General features: G+C 38.6%; 1 protein-coding gene across 1 annotated transcript in view; it reads right to left on the reverse strand.

Moving 5' to 3' along the window:
* The window catches only part of MRE11 (MRE11 double strand break repair nuclease), a 365919-nt gene that overhangs the window by 120571 nt on the left and 224602 nt on the right, over positions 1-20746 (reverse strand). The window lies entirely within an intron of this gene.

The raw sequence follows: 20746 nt of genomic DNA on the forward strand, positions 1-20746 counted from the left end.
CGATTAGAAACACAACCTCCTCTGATTATGATCTATCAATTATATCCTTTTGATTTGGAAAAGTGCATGATACCAACTTGAATAGTATATGTGAATATTAAACAATAATTAGAATAATATCAAACTGGCAATAGAAACGAGACATACAAAGATGTTATTTTTAGAATTACTGTTAACAATGGAGAATGGGGGCTAGTCTCGTTAATACATCTCACAGAAATAGCTATATATTCAGTATTACAAGTGGGTACTGTCATCCTAGGTCATGAAATTCATGTATTTCCTTTGGAGAATTCCTGTGTGTGGAAAATGTGTGAGGTTCAAATGAGAACTACATGACAAAGAGTGATATGCTTCCTTGAAAATACCCAAAATAAACAAAAGAGGTAACGAGAAATACCATACTAACAATGAAAAATAGAGACATCAGAACATGTAACTAAATTTATTTCACAATATAACAAATTGAACCAAAATATTGTGGAATCTGCAAAATTCTTGAATTCTGGTACCCTCCAACATGGTATGCAGATCTCACTGTGCCACACAAGGCCACAAAAACATACACAGCACTTTCAAATTTGAGGAATAATCTAGGTAAGAATTATTTTGAAGGGAAACAACCATAAATGTGGCGATATGTTTTTGGGCTTTTGCAGGCTGTGTGAATTGTATAACAGTGACTGTTTATAAAATAGCTTTTAGCAATTATATAGTTTATGTTATTGCTTGCCAATGTCTGAAATTATATGGACAAGCCATCCTACATAAACAGCCTTTACCCTGTGATCTTTACCGCACAGGATGTTACAACACATGCCTTTACAAAATAAATAAGTATCACGCAGGCATTCCTTTGATACTTTACCATCCTTCTTCACTATGCAGGCAAAAAATGTTTTGTTAAATAATTATGTCATTTAAAACAAGCATTGGCATAGCCAATAGGTCTCGCCTTTGGGACCTTATAAGTGTTTAGCTATGCAACAGTTAATGTTGTTGTAGTAAGGATATTGTAATGCATAACTAAATACTTATAAGGTCCCAAAGGCGAGACCTATTGGCTATGTCAATGCTTGTTTTCCAGTGGAGGCTGCCATTTTGTGAGACTCACTACGTGGAGTCCAAGTGACTCTAGCACGCATCCATGCGGATGCACACATGGAGATTACCCTTCACTCTTGTTCTATACATGTTAAAGGCCAAATAATACTGACTTTTTTATAGGGGAAGACGGCGAGCAACCCACTTCACACTGGTACAGGTAAAAAACCCATACCCTGACTAGAATATTCTCTACCACTACTGTCTTTTGAGGACGGAGTCACTCTCACAACAGGGGTCCCTCTCCCTCCCTATTTGTGGTTGTGGCTCGCAGACTGTGGTGGTGGAATGCATGGAAGGAAAAGCAGACAGGGCTGTTCTGTGCGGGAACGTGCAAGGGCAAGGCATGGCAGGACAGCGTCAGCTTTATGAAGCAATGCAGAACTTTCATACCAAAAATTCTTACAGAAAAAAATATGTTGAGCATTAATACTGTGAAATGAACATTCTTTCAAAAGTAGATCATGTTTTTTTTTACTTCTGTTGGTATTCTCTATTAACACTCATCGATGTAAGGAGTAGTTTGTAAGAACAAGCCCTCTTAACTCGTCAAAGGTGCCTTCTCAGCAGTCTGTTTAATCTTATTTATATGACCTATAGAGGACAGTCATGCACTGAGAAATATTTTGTGTCGGTGCGTGTTTTTTTCTCATCGAAAGGGAGACGGTTTCTTTCACCGTGGAACCTTCGAAAACAAGCAACGGCCATACCGCCGTGAAACTGACATGGCCGTGCGGCGCGAAAGTCAGATGGTAGCTGTGCACGTTACGCGCTCTTGTGCGCGTGACCGCAAGCTGGTGGCCGGCAAAAGTAGCACTTTTAAAAGCCAGCTACTAAATGTCTCGCCAGACCAGCACATGCGCTGGCTCTAGCGAGACCTAAAAAGGAAGAATCAAGAGTTATGGGGTGGGTATGTGCTCGAGATATTAATGGTTTTAAAGGGGTTTTTATGGTTCAGGGAAGGATAACGGTACAGTGTATTTAAGGTTTTATAAGGGATTTTAGAATTCAGGGATGGGCAAAAGTCTAGGTAAATGAAGGGTTTTTATGGTTCAGGGCTGGGCAAGGTTACTTGGTAGTAAGGGTTTTACAGGGGTTTTTAGGGTTCAGGGATGGGTAGAGGTTAGTAAGGGTTTCACAAGGTTTAGGAATGAGTAGGGGTTTTAAAGTTTTTTTAGGGTTCAGCAATGGAAGAGTGCGTAGGATAGTAAGGGTTTTTTAGGGATCAGGGATGGGTAAGGGTAAAAGGAAGTAAAGGGTTTAAGGGTATTTATTAGGGTTTAGGGATGGGCAGGTACACAGGGTAGCAGTTTTTTTTTTAGAGTTCAGGGATTTATAAGGGCAAAGAGTAGTGCAGATTTTACAGGAGATTTTAGGGTTCAGGAATAGGTAAGGGTACATGTTAATAAAGGGTTTTTAGGGTTCATGGATGGATATGGGGTAGTAAGGGTTTAACGGGGGTTTTTTAGGGTTCAGGACTAGCTAAGTGTAAGGGGTTGAAAGGGGGTTTAAAGGGTTCAGGGATTGGTAAGGGTACAGTAGGAAAGGTTTAAATGGCTTATTAGGGTCCTGTGATAGGTAGGGGTGTGGATTGTAAGGGTTATTTAAGGTGCATTAATGGGTAAGGGCACGGGGGCAGTAAGGGTTTTAGAGATTTGAAGGTTCAGGGATGGGAAATGGTATAGGTTAGTAAGAGCTTTACAGGGTTTGGGATGGATAAGGGATTTAAAGTTTTTTTTTAAGGTTTAGGGATGGATAAGCATAATTGGTAGTGCAGGGTAAATGTTAAAGTGTAGTGGAGAGAAAAACATAATAATATATATTTAAAATATTTGTGGGATTGGATGTCCCCCCACAAATAAAAATGAGCATTTGCAATGCAATAGGTCTTACATTACTGATAGTTTGAGGTATTGGCGTTGCAAATAATAATGCAACAGCAATAGCTCATACTGTCAGTAATTCGAGACCTAGTGCATTGCAAATGGTTGCATAGTGAGCCAGGAACCAGCATTGTATTTTTCAGTGCAGTACCACAAGCTGCTCCTAGAGCTCCCCAGTGAGCAAGGCACCAGCATTGTATATCTAGGTGCAGTACCGCAAGGTGCTCCTAGAACTCCCTAGTGAGCAACGCACCAGCAGTGCTTGTCGAGGTGCAGTACAGCAAGCTGCTCCTAGAGGTCCCAAGTGAGCATCATAAACTTAGAAGATTGGTAAATCTACCATACCCATAATGCATTGCATACAAGATAGTACCTTGAGTACATTCACATAGCTATGTTCATATATATAATTAGTAGCTTTGAAATGTGACAAAACAATTAATATATTAATTACGGATTAGGTTGTACTCTATGTTGAGCTGATGAAGGGAAATGTATAGAAGGTCTAATATAAATGTGAGAAGTGGTAGGTCCAGTACCGCAAGCTGCTCCTAGAGCTCCCTAGTGAGCAAGGCAACAGCACTGCTTGTCGAGGTGGAGTACCCCAAGCTGCTCCTAGAGGTCCCTAGTGAGCATCATAAACTTAGAAGATCGGAAAATCTACTCTACCCATAATGTATTGCATGCAACACGGTACCATGAGTACAGTTACAAAGCTATGTCCATATATACAATTAGAAGCTTTGAAATGTGACAAAACAATTATTATATTAATTTTGGATTAGGTTGTACTCTATGTGGAGCTGAAGAAGGGAAATTAATAGAAGGCCTAATATAAATGTGAGATGTGCTAGTGAGTAAAGTAGCCACTGCCAAACTAGATTAGGACCAAGTGAGTGTCCTGTCTGAAGGCCTCTAAGAAAATAGTGCCTTGAGGCTGCAATTGAAACCTAGGGCGTAACAACACATTTAACAGGGGATATCCTCATGGGAGGTTACAAGAAGAGACAAGGAGGTACTAAGGAGGGACTACAAAGCCTAATGACCAATGGAAAGCCACCATTTACGAGGGACAGGAGCCAATTAAAAAGAAGGGCAGGAAGTAGGCGGAGCTTTATACACATATCCTGAATACAGCATTTCTCGATGAGACAGCGCAAGCGCTGCCTATGCGAGACCTAAAATATATACATTTATATTAAAAAGGGGGAGCTTGATATATATATATATATATCACTGAAAAAACCATAGGTTATAGACCATATATAGTTAGGAATTAGCATTTAAAAAACCTTATTTTACTCACACAAAACCATTGAAATTCCATATATAGTTAGTTGTACTAACTATATATCGCGCACCCGCAATCCACTGCTGATGATGTCACATATTACATCATTCATGACATGGTCAGTGACATCACTGATGACATCACTGATGACATCTCAAATGACATCACTGATGACATCACTGATGACATCTCAAATGACATCACTGATGACATCTCATTTGACATTACTGATCACATCACTGATGACATCATTCATGTGATAATACGATGAACCTCTTCAGACTCTAATATAACCTTAGATACACTCAGTGTAAACAGACACTCATAGACTGTCACTCATCTATGGAGTTACTCAGACACTTAGTCAGTCATGCAAAGAATCAATCACACCTCCATTTCCTCAACTATACAGTTATACACACCTTACTTATTCAAACATATACTAAAACATATTTACTGACTTATAAAATCCTGGATACAAGTTCACAATGATCCATACAGCCACTCACACATTCACTGGCTCTTATGCACAGTTATTTATATATGTTAACTCTCACAGGTACTGTATTTTACATATGTACTTACTTTAACATGTAGCACTGAGGTATCCATTCACTCACCAATACACTCATGCACACAGTCAACCGCCCATACAGCTGTTTCCACATGCACTTTTGAACCCATACATCTAGTCAATCAACTGCTCACACATCTATGCAAAGAGTCATACACCTCCCAGCCACCCACACACACACTCAGTCTCCCATACAAATGCTTGGGCAACCAATCAATAACCCATACAGTTAATCATATAGCTACTGATCAACACATGCAGCAGTTTACAGAACAACAGACATAATGATGCACAAATTAAGACAGTTTAGTCACTAACCCATGCACTCAGTGAGACACATTTAATCAGTCACTCATACAGTCAGTCATGCCCCTACTAAATCCTTCATCAAGACACTTATACATCCACTCATTCTTCAATATGTAAGACATATTTTAACTTTACAGAATTATACAGTCACTGAATGTAGTCATCAGTGATGTCATCAGTGATGTCATTTGGGATGTCATCAGTGATGTCATCAGTGATGTCATTTGAGATGTCATCAGTGATGTCATCAGTGATGTCACTGACCATGTCATGAATGATGTAATATGTGACATCATCAGCAGTGGATTGCGGGTGCGCGATATATAGTTAGTACAACTAACTATATATGGAATTTCAATGGTTTTGTGTGAGTAAAATAAGGTTTTTTAAATGCTAATTCCTAACTATATATGGTCTATAGCCTATGGTTTTTTCAGTGAATTTTCAAGGTTTTGTAAATGCTAATTCCTAACTATATATGGTCTATAACCTATGGTTTTTTCAGTGAATTTCATTGTTTTTTTAAAAGCTAATATCTGTAGCTGTAAAATGTATTCTTCTTTAAATCCAAAAATATATTTTATATGTTTATTAATAATTTTTTTTTAATACTTTTTTTTGTTCGCTCCCGGTTCGCGAACCGGGAAGCTTCCCGTTAGCTCATCTTGATGCCGCGACCCAGTCCGCGAACCGGTAAACGTTCCGTTAGCGCAACTGCCGCGTTAGAAATCAACATCGTGACGCGTCGCGGAAGCGCGACGTATCACGTTGTCGCGTAATGCGTCTTATGACGCGCTGCGTTAGCGCACCCGGAAGGACTCCGGTACGCGAACTGAGACGCGAAGCGCAGCTCCCCGGAAGCGATCCGTGGCGCGCCGCGAATGCGCGACGTATCGCGTTGCCGCGTAATGCGTCTTATGACGCGCCGCGTTAGCGCACCCGGAAGCGCTCCGGAGCGCGAACCGAGGCGCGAAGCGCAGTGAACCGGAAGCGATCCGGGGCGCGTTCCGCAGCGCGTAACTTAAGCGTAAGAGGTCATGTGACTTGTTGATAAAACTTTTCATTGGTTCATTTCACTTTTGGTTTCATAATGATGTAAGGCTAGGTCAGGTGACCTAAAAATAACACTTTTCATTGGTTTAGAAATATTGTTTTTCCCAAATGATGAAAACCCCTCCTTCTTTCCTCACTCTGACTTTCATCTTTGTGAGAGGAAGACCATTTTTGAGAGTTGAGCAATGGCTTCAATAGTTGCTTCAGCTGGTGCACCCCCACCACCACCTCCACCTCCTCATGGGAAGAGAGGACCACCTCCCCAGTTTATCAGCCAGACAGAGGAGGAAGAGGATGAACTAGAGGAAGAGGAGACCGAAGGACCACAGTTCTTACAGGAGGTGCCCCGGGTTTCACGTCGGAAAGCCAGCTTTATTTGGCAGTTTTTTTCACTCCCTCGAGGGAAAAAAAAAGTAAATGCTAGGTATGTCACCTGCCTGATTTGTAAAGACCGGTTATCTAGAGGCACTGATAAAAAATATAGCTACGGAAACCATACAATGCATCGTCACATGACCAGGTGGCATCCACTGAACTACAGCCAGGCGGAGATACGTGACATGCAAGATAACCCAACAACAACTCCTGTGACCAGGTCAACATCACTAATATCATTGACAGCAGCAGAGGCACGGGAAACCGTGCCAAACATTCAGGAGAACTTTGCTCATATCAAACATACCTGTATGTATTGCGGTGCATTGCTGTCATGTGGTAACATGAGCATTAATTTAATCAACCTAGCTATTAACAATCACAATTGCCCTAACCGCCCCAGACAGTAATTTATTTTTTTGCTCCCGTTGAGCCCTTTTCAATGCCTGTTTTTTGTTGTTTCCCCTCCATCAAAAACAAAAAAAAACATAAAAATGTTCAAAAAATACAAAAAAAAAGAAAAAAAATTCAGAAAAAAATAAATATATATAAAACAACAAAAACATTAAAAAAAAAAGTTATTTTCAGAACTACCTCCCCTTTCAAAAAAAAATTGCTAGAATGTTTAGCACTCTGGCAAGCTCTTTTTTTTTTAGTTCGCTTCCCCGTTCGCAAACCGGGAGCGAACCAAAAAATAAAAAAATAAATAAAAAAGAAGAGTAAGTATAAGGGAAGTAAACAGAGAGTAATGTTAAAAGAAAGACAGCTATAGGGAGTAATCCAGAGATACTGTTTAATAGATCTATTTACCGAAGAAAAGATGGAAGAGGGTATAATTGTGAAAAACAAAATAGATAAGGAAGTGAAAGAAAAAAAAGAGAGTAGAACAATAACAAAGAAGAGTTTCTTGGAGAATGTGAGTGAATGTTCAAAATAAGATTAAAACATGTGGAATAACAGAGAGAAAAAACAGAAAACAGAAAAGAAAAAATAACAGAAAAGATTAATTGAAACAGCAAAGAAATGTAAATAACATAGAACCATATCATCAACATAGGCAATAAAAGTTTTGCAGCTTTTATCAGCAGAAATGTGTCGCTAAAGCCGCTTTTGAGGCGGAAAACTGCCGCTAAAACCACTTTTGCAACAGTTTTCTTCCAATAAAAACAGCAATAATTTTATTGGCTGTGTTGATAATATGCCCCTTAGTGTGCTTGAACTACAGAGAGAAAGCATAATGAACAAGTAGTGAAAGAGTGATCAGTCAAAGACACTAAGAGTAATAGAGACGGAGTGAGTGAACAAGAGTGAGGAACTATGAGAAGAGAGGGACTGAGAAAAGGAGTGGAAGGAGTAGAGTAAGTAGGTAATAGAGAAAGGAATGAGGGAAGTAGCAAAGGCAGGAAACTGAGGGTTAAAGAAATGAAGCTGTCGAACTACTAGTAGGTGAATGTGATAGAAATGTAACGAAAAGAGTACAAAACATTTACCTTATAATTGTCGTTAACTTACTCACTTTTTGTTTTTATACTTTCAATCTGTGAAAGAGAGAACAAACATTTGAAAAATATTAAAACATGTATTTAAAAATTAGAAAAGACAAGGGAAAAGATTGAAGGAGAAACAGAGTTTCTTTGCCTCATTTCACAATCACTTCACCTGTGTTGCCTTTGGTTAGGTATCTCATAGTGCAGATGGAGTCTAGCATATCAAAGAGTACATAGAAGTTGAGCAAAATATACAACAATTTTGACATTTACAGAAGACTTAGCTTCTTATCTTGTTGGAGATGAAGTCATGCCTGTCTTGCAACATGGTGCATCTTTTGCATCACTGCTGCATCGGTTTCATGTGGCACGGGTTTTTTACAGCATGACACATCTGCCTAGATGCATCAATTTGTAATTTTGTCGCCTCATAGCAAATCTTTTGCACCGCCGCTGCATCACAAAAGTGACGCACAGTGGCGCAAAAGAGGCATACACCTATCATAAATCTGTCCCTAACATTTGAAATGATTGATTCAGGATGACGATAAGGTGTGGCCTATCCAGAGGTTTGTTTAAGGTGAGGCCTACTCAGGGTTTTAGATGAAATTTACGCTTGTTGAAGAGTACAGAGGAGATAATACATGTGAAGACCTACCAATGAAGTAAGTCATGTCCACTTCACTCTTGAACAAAGGCCAGACCTCTTCTGTGTCCATGGACAGACCTAAACTTCATCTGCACAATGTCATTCGTAAACTTAGGAAACACAGGTGATGTAATTGAAAAATGTGGAGTTTCTTTTCCTCATTTCACAATCACATCACCTGTGTTGCCTTTGCTTAGGTATCTCATAGTGCACATGTAGTGCAGCATATTAAACAGTACCCAGAAGTGCAGCACTGCATGGAACAACTTTGACACTTACAAAAGCTTCAGCTTCTGCATGCCCCCTACACAGTGCTAATTATATACATTTTAAACTAATGGTATCTTGCTGGAGATGAACTGAAACCTATCTTGCAACATGGTGCATCTTTTACACAAAAGTGACCCACAATGGAGCAAAAGAGGCGCACGGCCACCATAAATCTGACCCTAACATTTTAAATGATTGTTTTAAGATGCCAATAAGGTGTAACCTATCCACAGATTTGTTTCAGGTAAGTCCTACTCAGAGTTGCAGATGAAATTTAGGTTTGTTGAAGAATACAGAGGAGAAAATACATGTGCAGGCCTACCAACCAAGTGTGTCATGTCCACTGCACTCTTGAACAAATGTCAGACCTCCTCTGTCTCCAGGAACAGGCCTAACTAAACCTCATCTACACAATGTGATGTGTAATGTTAGGAAACACAGGTAATATAATTGAAAAACGTGCAATTTTTTTTGCTCATTCCACAATCATATCACCTGTGTTTCCTTTGCTTAGGTATCTCATTGTGGAAATGTAGTCTATCATATGAAAGACTACGTAGAATATGAGCACTGTATGCAACAACTTTGACACTTACAGAAGCCTCTCCTTCTCCATGCCTCCTACACAGTTCTAAATGTACATCATAAATGCAAACAGTACAGAATTAATTATACATGTTAAATGGTTTATTTTTGCTGTTCTCAGAATGTATCAAATTTCACTAAAAACAGTGACTTGAAGGTATTCATCATATAACAGCGGGGAAAAAAAAAACACAATCAAAATGATTGTGTTTAAAAAACCCATACAACATAACAAATCAGAATTCAGAACTCCTTAAAGTTAACTTACTTTCCATGACGTCGAAGGATGTCCTATGAACAGCTTACACTCTGTTGTGCTGTTATTACTTTCAGACCGCCACTTTCTGAAAGAAAACCTCCATCGTTTTGAAAAACATGTTACATACAATAAATGACTTCTTGCTCTCTACCACACGTTTCCACAAGGCCAAATCATGTCAGAGCCATTTATAACTCTTAGAATTCTTGTAAGCCAATCCCGTCATGTTGTATTTCCGCAACTTTCACAATAAAAATGTTGAAGATCATTTTCACAATCCTGGACTAGTAATATCTTCCCCTTCTTGCTCAGTCATGTTCTACATTTCCTATGACACTGATACTGCTTACTATGAAGCAGACTTACACTATCTCTATGACTACTACAATTATTTAATTCTCTACATCACTTTTAATCACAAACCAATATAAAACAGTAGACAGCATTGCAGACTTACATTCCCTCTACTCCATGTTTTGATTGGCTGCTTCAATTAGCTTATAAAAAGAAACTGTTTTTTTGAACTCATTCAAAGTGCACTTATTTCTCCATGACGTCCAGTGTTATGGTAAGAAGTTATGTCTCTGTACTACACTTATCCTCAAGGCCAAATCGTGTAGGAGCCATTAGAACTTCTTGAAATTCCTCAGAGCACATCCCGAGATTCTTTCCCTAAAATTTTGGTTTTAAAAACACCAGGTAAGAGTTTTTAAGGTCATACGGCAATTTTATTTTGAAAATTAAAACAGAATCATTGCAGAATGACCAGCCATTTCTAGACTTTAAATAAGCTGTGTAATGTCCTGATGATATTGAAGGACCGTCATGATATATAATTGCTGCAGTTACAAAAGTCCTTCCTGATATTGACAACTGTGAAGCCACAAAATTTTTAATTAAAGTTGTCAATTTTGTTCCATCAGGCCTACATCGTTGGAACATTAAAATAACATACTGGCCATATGTTCGTATAAATAATGTGGACATCATTTCAGATTTACATTGGCTACACTCCATGTTGTGATCAGCTGCTTTTACTAGTTTATTAAAAGAGACTGATTTACTGTCTGGCAAAGTTAAATATATAAATCTTTCTGAGTCTACACTAGTAGTACTTGATACCCTACAGTTCTCGCAGTCATGCTGCCATTGATAAGAAAGCCCAAACAGGTGATCTACATCTACACCTTCAGCATGCAATACATCAAGCATATACATTAAAAACTCCTGACAATCTTGCTGAATATTTTGAGAGAATTGTGTTTGGCCTGAACATCTGTCTAACAGATTTCGAATTTCAGACACTCTTTCTATTTTTGTTCTATCAGTGCTACATTTCTCTAACACAGAATTTAACAAACTGCAAAATCTTTGATCAGAATTGACCACAATCTCTTCTTTTACATTTTCTAGAGAAAACAAAACATTAACCACTACATTAGCATAGCAGTTGACACCAGAACTGTTTTCAAATTGAAAACCAACAACATCTTCAACAGAATCCTTTTTGTTTCTGCTTATAATTTCAGGTTCATCGACTTTTCGTCTTTTTGCTACAACCTCCCCAGTATTGGTCACATTTCTTCGTTTCCGGCCTACCACACGTTTCTCAAACAAAGGATATTGAGGCAAATGTGGCGCATACTCTCTTCTTAACCTATTGTATTCCTTAACACAATCTAGATCCGCACAAATGTTTGTGACATCACACTCAATCAAGTACAATCCCGATAAAGTTCTAACTCGTGACAATGCCACATATGCCATACCCTCCTTGAACACAGAACTGCCAATATTCACCAATGCACTGTCTACACTTAAACCTTGCGATTTATGGATTGTCACCGCATATGCCAAGCAAACAGGAAACTGCTTACGGCGAACATATAAGTCTTTCACAAGCAATAATCTAGCAGAACAACGACCAATTAGCTGTACTTCCTCAATGCCATCAAATTTAATTTTTAAAAATTCAATTCCATCTCTATTTCTGTATTTTACAAAATCAACAACATTACCCATTGATCCATTTACCAGACCTCTTTCAACATGTAAATTCCTTCTTAAAATTATACGGCAGTTCAAGCACACATTCAGAGTCTTTTCAAAACCTGCAGTTTTAGATATAGTCTTCTCTAATGAATCCAATTTTGTTTTCAAATTCTCAGACAAAATAATTGTTGATCCCATATGCTCTACTCTGTCAATAGCTTCCAGTTTCACAATCTGTTGCTTTTCTAAATGCAACATTTTGTTGTTGAATTTGGCACATTCTGCAAGAGTTGGCATCAAACATATTCCAGATTTCTTCTCAGTAATTTTCTGAAAAATATTCTCAGGCACAACATCTTGTTCTGGATATAAATTTGACAGTAATCGTGCATGTAAAGCTTCTTTCCCATGCTCGGTCACTTTTCCAATTCTAACATCTTGTAGAATAGTCTTGTAAACTTCATCCTTCGCCTGACGCATATTTTCATGCAGTTCAGCATAATTGAAGTTTAACCATATATTGACGTTGCCAATGCTCCCTAGGCACTTCCTGGTATCTTCATGCGTGAGCATTTTGAACACAGGTTGCCCTTTCACTGGTGTCAGCTGCAGAAGATCTCCGAAAACAATGATGTGTTTGCCACCAAATAACACATCATACTCTGTTTTGAGAACTTCTTGCATTCTCAAATGCACAAAGGCAAGCATGACATTGGAAACCATGCTTACTTCGTCAATGATAAGAAGTTTCATTTTCCTCAAGATTCTTGAAACTTCACAACAAGCATCTCCAGATAGCTTGTGATATTGTAATTTGTTGTCATGCTCCACTGGCAGCATCAGTAAACGATGTAAAGTAATCCCTTTAATGTTATGTGCTGCCAGTCCAGTTGGAGCGGTGACAACACAAGACAGCGATGACTCTGTCCTTTCCTGCAAATAACATGAAATTGCTTTAATAAGGAAACTTTTTCCAGTTCCCGCTTCTCCACTCACGTACAGTCGGACAGGCTTCAACGACGTACATGAGCACTCTTTCTTGTCATGACTTAATCCATGATCAATTTGCATGGTAACTTCGTCATATATTTTCCTCTGCTCAACGTTGAGTTGTCTTTCCAACTCTTCTAAGTTAACCGCATCCTCCTGAGCATGTGCCATGGCTCTTTCCACTTCATTCATAGCAGTGGCAGCTTCATTTTCGATAACAGGTCCTCCTAGTGGATCCTGACTCAATGAAGCAGAACTCTGACTGTCCTGAGAACTGTCTCTGGCAATCTCGGCTGCAAACGTTGCTTCCTGCTCAATTTCCGCATTCAACATTTCTACATATTTGGGAAAAGCAGGACATTCTATGGTCTCCTTGGCAGCATTGAAAGAGTCTTCGTAACAGAGGAAATCTCCAAGCAGTTCCTCTTCTGCACGCCAAGGCTTGAAAAGTTGCAAAAGTGCTAAATAGAAAAACTCCTTTTTTTCAGGAGATTCGCCACTCAATTTTCGATGGTTTACCAAGTGGCATTTTCTTTGCTTGACCAGACATCCCTCACTTCCTATTACAGCATACACTCCTTTCTCAGTATCTTCTTTGATGTTCCTCTTGAATATGTAATTTTGAAGAACCTCATACAGACAAACATTGTCGAGGTGACTGCTTCGATTTGGATAATATGTATCCAACATGTTGGTCTTCAAAATGTCGGTACTGTTTGGCTCCTTTTCCGCCAAATACTCAATTTCCCGCACAGGTTTCAGAACTCGATTACGCGTTGCAGCAAGACCAAGACTCGCCCAAACGATACTCCTGGACTTGGCATAGAGACTTGCTGAAGACAACCGGTCAGAACATTCGTAAGCTCCGATTTCTCGATGCGACAACATCTTCAGACTGAAACTGTACAACTTCTTGCTGAGGCTCTTTTCATGGGAAATGTCCTCCCACATATCCTTCAATTCTGTCTTCTCTTTTTTGGTGATGTAAGATGTCACATACCGAGCCACAGCCATACAGTTATCAGCCACAAACTGTATATCCATGTTAGCATTCCACATGGACAAAATCACCGGGTTGTAGTCGTTGATGTACTTAGACTCTTCGTTCCTCTTCAAATTGTATGTGTTTTTAGGTGATTTCTTCATCACATTATTTCGCAGCGAAGACATCAAACTGTTTACTCTTCCTTTAGAAATCACCGGTCGTGGAAAGCCGAAACGACATTTGGTGTAGAACTTGTCCTTGTTTCGGAATTTACGACGACAGTACTTTCCACATCGATGGCTTTGGAAACGTAGAACTTTTTCTCTTAGGCTTTTCTTCTCCTTTGCGTTTGGAACAGCACACGTAGAATACTGTTGTATGAAACTCATCACTGAATCTTCTGGATCCGTTCCAAATTTAGGTGCATCCTTGATCCACAGCAACATATGTATATGAGGAGCACCTCTTGCTTGGTACTCCTTTCTCCAGAAGAAATCCAACACCTCTCCAAGAGGTGGATTCTTCTTATTCATGATGAAAGACATCATAGCTTCAAATCTATGATTGAAGTACCTGCATACATTGACTGGATCCAAAGAGCACAGTTCTCCGGGTGTCTTGAATTCGATGTTTTCGATGTTTCCATTTGCCTCTCGTAGAAATTCAAGTAAGTCTTCCCAGCCATACTCCGCACAGCTCAGAGTGAGGAACCATGTGGGAGTTCCTAAGTTCCTCAGCATACATTTTAAATCACCATGACGACAGTACCAGTACTCATTAGTACCACGCTGACACGCCATGAGATTAATCAGGTGAGAATCCAAAATACTGTCCTGGACATTGACTTTATCCATAAAGTCACTTGCCGAGATGTTTTGCATGTGTATACCACTTTTCAAGATGTGGTTCACTGCATATGACAGTCCAGACAGATCGCTTTCAAACAGGAGATGAAACAAATAGGGAATGCATTGTCGAAACCTAGCATCTCCTGCATACAATCGCAAAGTCCGGTATTCAGAAGCAGGAATTTGATGAGGTCGCTCATCATATCTTCCTCCCTGACCTGTTGGAAAAAGCTGTGGGAAACACCGAGCTTCCAAACTTTCCTCCCAAACACTAATGGGACTCCCTTTGGCTTGTTTCATTTGAAACAACTCAATAGCATTCCCCATGACTTCCTTGGAATGCAAAGGATGAACACTATAATGTTCATATATTTCTTCACTAGTAGAGGGTTCTACTTTCTCAATTTGACCAGCACACAAATCGCTATCCTCTTCCTCACTTACTTCCTCTTCTGCAACATATACATTCTTATAGTATTTATTATTTTTTTTCAAATACAATGTTGCCTTTTTAACTTTCCTAACATCCACTAAATCTTGCCATATTTTCTTATTCTTTGTCGGAACCCCATTAACTAAGATAACCAGAGGTTCCTCTTCCACTTTTTCTACTCCAATTGTGTTAATGTTTTTCTTCAAATCTAGAGGCAAATAAACAACTCTTCCCTTTAATCCTCTCTGTAAATCTGATGGAGGCAATTTCCCTGTCTTTGGCTCCATTCTTACAAAAGCCTGAAAGTGATGGATACTTTGAATCAAAATAGATTCATAAGTATTTAAATCCTTCAATTCAGAAGGAATCTCAACCAATTCCAGATTATTATGAACTGCTCTAGCAGGCATCTGGTTTTGATTTAATTTGTTACAACAATAAGTACACACACGTTGATCCAATCCCAAATCAAAACAATTTTCTACCATCAAGTATGTTGTGAAATCCTTCCATTCACTATTATTTTCCCTTTCACTTTTTGCATATAAATCCACTAACTTAGTCTGATTCTTATAATAAGTGCGTCGACAACACACACAAGTGAAATTTGGCCTCTCACTTGATTTCACCTGAAACGTCGCAATTTCCCTCTGGAAATTATCTGTACTGGAAACCTGTACACTATCTTCCACATTACCCGCTTCTTCTTGGTCAATTTCAACATTCTCCTCTTTACTTCCAAAGTAACAAAACTCAATTTCTTCACATATATTCTTCACATCTATTTCAGAACCATGCAAAAGAGCAGCGCATAATTGTTTAAGCATAATTGCTGGACTCTTAGCATAATACAACATTCTAACTAATTTCCTCACTTTATTATGATGCACTGCTAGCATCCTGAAATGATGAAAAACACTCTGGCATACTCTCCTGGAAAGACAAGCCAGTGAATGACCATGCAAACCTGTCACTTCTCTCACTCTGCAAGGATCTAATTCTTGCAACAACTTCATTTTCTGCTTCAAACTTTTCTTATTAAATGACCGTACAAAATCACAAAGCAAATTGATGGAATCCTGTCGCACACTGCAAATACTACTACACTTCCAGGTATACACAGGACCCTTAGGACGTCTTCCTAAAACCTCATTACCTAACACCTCTTCTGCCTCTGTTGTCACAAGTTTTTCTTTTTCAACTGGACAACCATCTTTCACTTCATAAGCTCGACCACTGGTGTCAAATGCATGCACCAAATCATTATCCTGGAAATAACTCTCCTCATTAAAAAATGCCTCACAGCTTGAACTATGCATCCATTCTCCAGAAAAAACTTCACAAAAATTACTACGATTAACTATTCTCTTCCATCTACTATTTCTTTTGAAATCATAAATTGCCTTGTTTAGCTTCCTAATTCTATTGATTATCAAAATAAATAACTTACGTTTAATTTCAAATGCCTGATCAATAACTTTCTCAACTATTTTTTTTCTCTTATAAAAAACCACTTTCTGTTGACCTTTTTAAATATTTTTTAACAAATTGCCAATTATCCTGTTGCGGAACATTCGTTTACGAATGTCCCTAAACTGTTGTTTCCTTCTACTATCATGCACAGAGTTATCTCTTGCTCTAGCAGTAACATTTTTCATTGGCCTTTCCTTTCTGTTTGAATTGCTTCTCTTTTTCTGGACTGAAACATTTTCTGTAGTAATATTTTTTTTACTACAGATATTTCTTATGAATGTTTTTGTACTCTTACCCGGTGCTTTCTTGGTGACTTGACAAATCTTTTTGTTAGAGGACTGCTGCTTTTTTTCATTGACCTGCTGTCTTTGACGTTTTGCAGCCTTTCTCAGTCTTTCTTTGGTTGGCATGCTGAAATCTTGAAATGATCTGCAGTTGAATCTGTGGTAAAATATAATAAAAAATGTTATTAACCACTATTACCAAACAGTAAATCAATAACAGTCATCAAAAACTTAACACACTACTTGACATTTTTACATAGAAGATTTTTTAGTGCTTGGCAAATATATAATACACAAATAGCAGAAAATAAATGGAATTTATATTCATTTTACCTCTACTATTTTATATGTGATTCTGATCTAATTTTATGAGCATATTTTAATATTTTATTGAAGACACTAGACATAACCTGCTTTTAAAGGTGTTTTTAATTTTAAATCAAACGGTTTACATTTTTACTTTTTATTTATTATAAATTTTTTAAATAAATGTTTATAGTTCCATAGGCTCAAGCACGTCAGCTTCCCATCCTATGTCATACAATTCTGACAAATCTGCATCCTCATCACGTTCTTCTTCATCCTCAGGATTTAAATCATCCAAGGGATCAACATCCACTGATGTTTCAATTACGAGTTCAATGATGAGGTCGAAATCAACTGATTGCTGATTGTCGCTCATGTTGATGTTGTCTTTATCTTTAAAGAAAGATAACAACAATGAGATGTTGCAGAGTAAGAGACAAATCTCAGAGATTATAATAGTAAAATTGTTTAACAAGAGTAACATTTTGCAGCTATTATTTAGCCATGTCCAGCGATGCTGAGGAGGTGAAGCCTATGTCCAATTTTTCAGTGAACAGGACTCATCTCTTCTTAACCTTGGATAAGCCTCACCGACTCTGTGTCCCCTGCACATACTTAAATGTAAAGGGGCAGATTTATGTTAACTGGCACATCCCCAGGGATGCACCAGTTAACGTGCACCGCTGCTCTGCCACCCATGGTGTGCCGCATTTACAATCAGATAGGACAAAGCTGCGTCAAAACCCTGCGCCTGCTTGAAGCAGGCATAGTTCTTGACGCAGCATTGTGGAGATGGGGCACCCCTGAGCCTTGCTGGAGCTGCATCGCACTTGCGATACAACTCCAGTAATGCGCCACCTTTACGGCACAGATGCGTCACGCATCTGTGCCGTTTTTGCCCCATGGTGCGCCGCATTGTAAATGCAGCACACCATGGGTGGCGGAACAGCGGCGCAGGATGACTGGCACATCCCTGGTGATGCGCCAGTCATCATAAATCTATCCCTAAGCTTCTTATCTTGTTAGAGATGAACCGCCTTATGTATCATCAAACTATTTTGCATTTCCTAAATAGCGAATTTTAAGGAATAAATAGCGATTCTTTACCATTCCTAATTTGCGATGAGCAAATTGCTAATTGCAAATTACCCATTCATTTCCATGGGCCAGGAGGCCCATAGGAATGAAGGTGCAATTTGCGATTAGCAATTAGCTCATCGCAAATTAGGAATTTTTCCAAGGGTGCAGGGGTGTCTCAAGAACACCGTGCTGCACCCCTGAAAAAGAAATTTGGGGGCATATGGCGCACATACATGCCCTAAGGGCATGTATGGGCGTCATATGGCACCTTTTGTTTTTTGGAAAAAAAGCTTTTTGAAAAGAATTTGCAAATTACCACCAACTAGAAGTTGGTGGTAATTTGCAAATCCTTAATGGCATTTTTTGCATATTTTTTGTTTGATACATTTCATTTAAGGAATCGCAAAATTTGCAAATGCTTCAGTGCAATCGCAAAATAAGGAATAACAAATTTTGCTATTCCTTATTTTGCATCAAACTTCTTTGATACATACCATTTGTCTAATTAGCATTCGCAAAGGCCGAAATTCGCAGAATTTCGGCCTTTGCGAATGCTAATTAGCTTGATACATATGGCCTCAAGTGAGGCCTGTCTTGCAACATGGTGCATCTTTTGCATCACTGCTGCATCGGTTTCATGTGGCACGGTTTTTTTACAGCATGACACATCTGCCTAAATGCATCAATTTGTAATTTTGTCGCCTCATAGCAAATCTTTTGCACCGCCGCTGCATCAGAAAAGTGACGCACAGTGGCGCAAAAGAGGCATACACCTATCATAAATCTGTCCCTAGCATTTTAAATGATTAATTCAGGATGACGATAAGGTGTGGCCTATCCAGAGGTTTGTTTAAGGTGAGGCCTACTCAGGGTTGCAGATCAAAGTTACGCTTGTTGAAGAATACAGAGGAGATAATACATGTAAAGGCCTACCAATGAAGTAAGTGATGTCCACCTCATTGCGCCAGTCATCATAAATCTATCCCTAAGCTTCTTATCTTGTTAGAGATGAACCGCCATATGTATCATCAAACTATTTTGCATTTCCTAAATAGCGAATTTTAAGGAATAAATAGCGATTCTTTACCATTCCTAATTTGCGATGAGCAAATTGCTAATTGCAAATTACCCATTCATTTCCATGGGCCAGGAGGCCCATAGCAATGAAGGTGCAATTTGCGATTAGCAATTAGCTCATCGCAAATTAGGAATTTTTCCAAGGTTGCAGGGGTGTCTCAAGAACACCCTGCTGCACCCCTGAAAAAGAAATTTGGGGGCATATGGCGCACATAAATTTTAAAAACATTCCTTTACCTCAAAAACGATTTTCAAGTCATAATTTGAAAACACTGCCCACGGGGAAATGACTTAAAATGTCCTTAAGACACATGAAAGTGTTTTTTTAAAGCCTTTGCAACTTTTTTGGGTCACTTTTAACATGGCTATGTAACTCAAACAGTCAAAATCTAAATTTACCATGCACAGGTGGGAGCATATTTACAAGGAATTTGCTCCACGGGGAAAGGTCTTTTAATTTAATATGGGAAAAATAACATCAGAGACACTGAAATGCCTTATAAAGAAGCATACACCATTATGTCCTTGTCATATATTTTAAAACCATTCCTTTTCCCCAAAAACGATTTTCAAGTCATATTTTGAAAACACTCCACATGGGGAAATGACTTGAAATGTCCTTAAGACACATGAAAGTGTTTTTTTAAAACCTTTGCAACTTTTTTGGGTCACTTTTAACATGGCTATGTAACTCAAACAGTCATAATCTAAATTTACCATGCACAGGTGGGAGCATATTTACAAGGAATTTGCTCCACGGGGAAAGGTCTTTTAATTTAATATGGGAAAAATAACATCAGAGACACTGAAATGCCTTATAAAGAAGCATACACAATTATGTCCTTGTCGTATATTTTAAAACCATTCCTTTTCCCCAAAAACGATTTTCAAGTCATATTTTGAAAACACTCCACATGGGGAAATGACTTAAAATGTCCTTAAGACACATGAAAGCGTTTTTTGATTGCCTTTGCAGCATGTTTGGGTCACTTTTAACATGGCTATGTAACGCAAACATTCAAAATCTAAATTTGCCATGCACAGGTGGGAGCATATTTACAAGCAACTTGCTCCACGGGGAAAGGTCTTTTAATTTAATATGGGAAAAATAACATCAGAGACACTCAATTGCCTTATAAAGAAGCATACACCATTATGTCCTTGTCATAAATTTTAAAACCATTCCTTTTCCCCAAAAACGATTTTCAAATCATAATTTGAAAACACTCCACATGGGGAAATGACTTAAAATGTCCTTAAGACACATGAAAGCGTTTTTTGATTGCCTTTGCAGCATGTTTGGGTCACTTTTAACATGGCTATGTAACGCAAACATTCAAAATCTAAATTTGCCATGCACAGGTGGGAGCATATTTACAAGCAATTTGCTCCACAGGGAAAGGTCTTACATTAAAATGGGAAAAATAACATCAGAGACA

The sequence above is a fragment of the Lissotriton helveticus genome, chromosome 8, assembly GCF_964261635.1.
Source record: "Lissotriton helveticus chromosome 8, aLisHel1.1, whole genome shotgun sequence".
Taxonomy (NCBI): domain Eukaryota; kingdom Metazoa; phylum Chordata; class Amphibia; order Caudata; family Salamandridae; genus Lissotriton; species Lissotriton helveticus.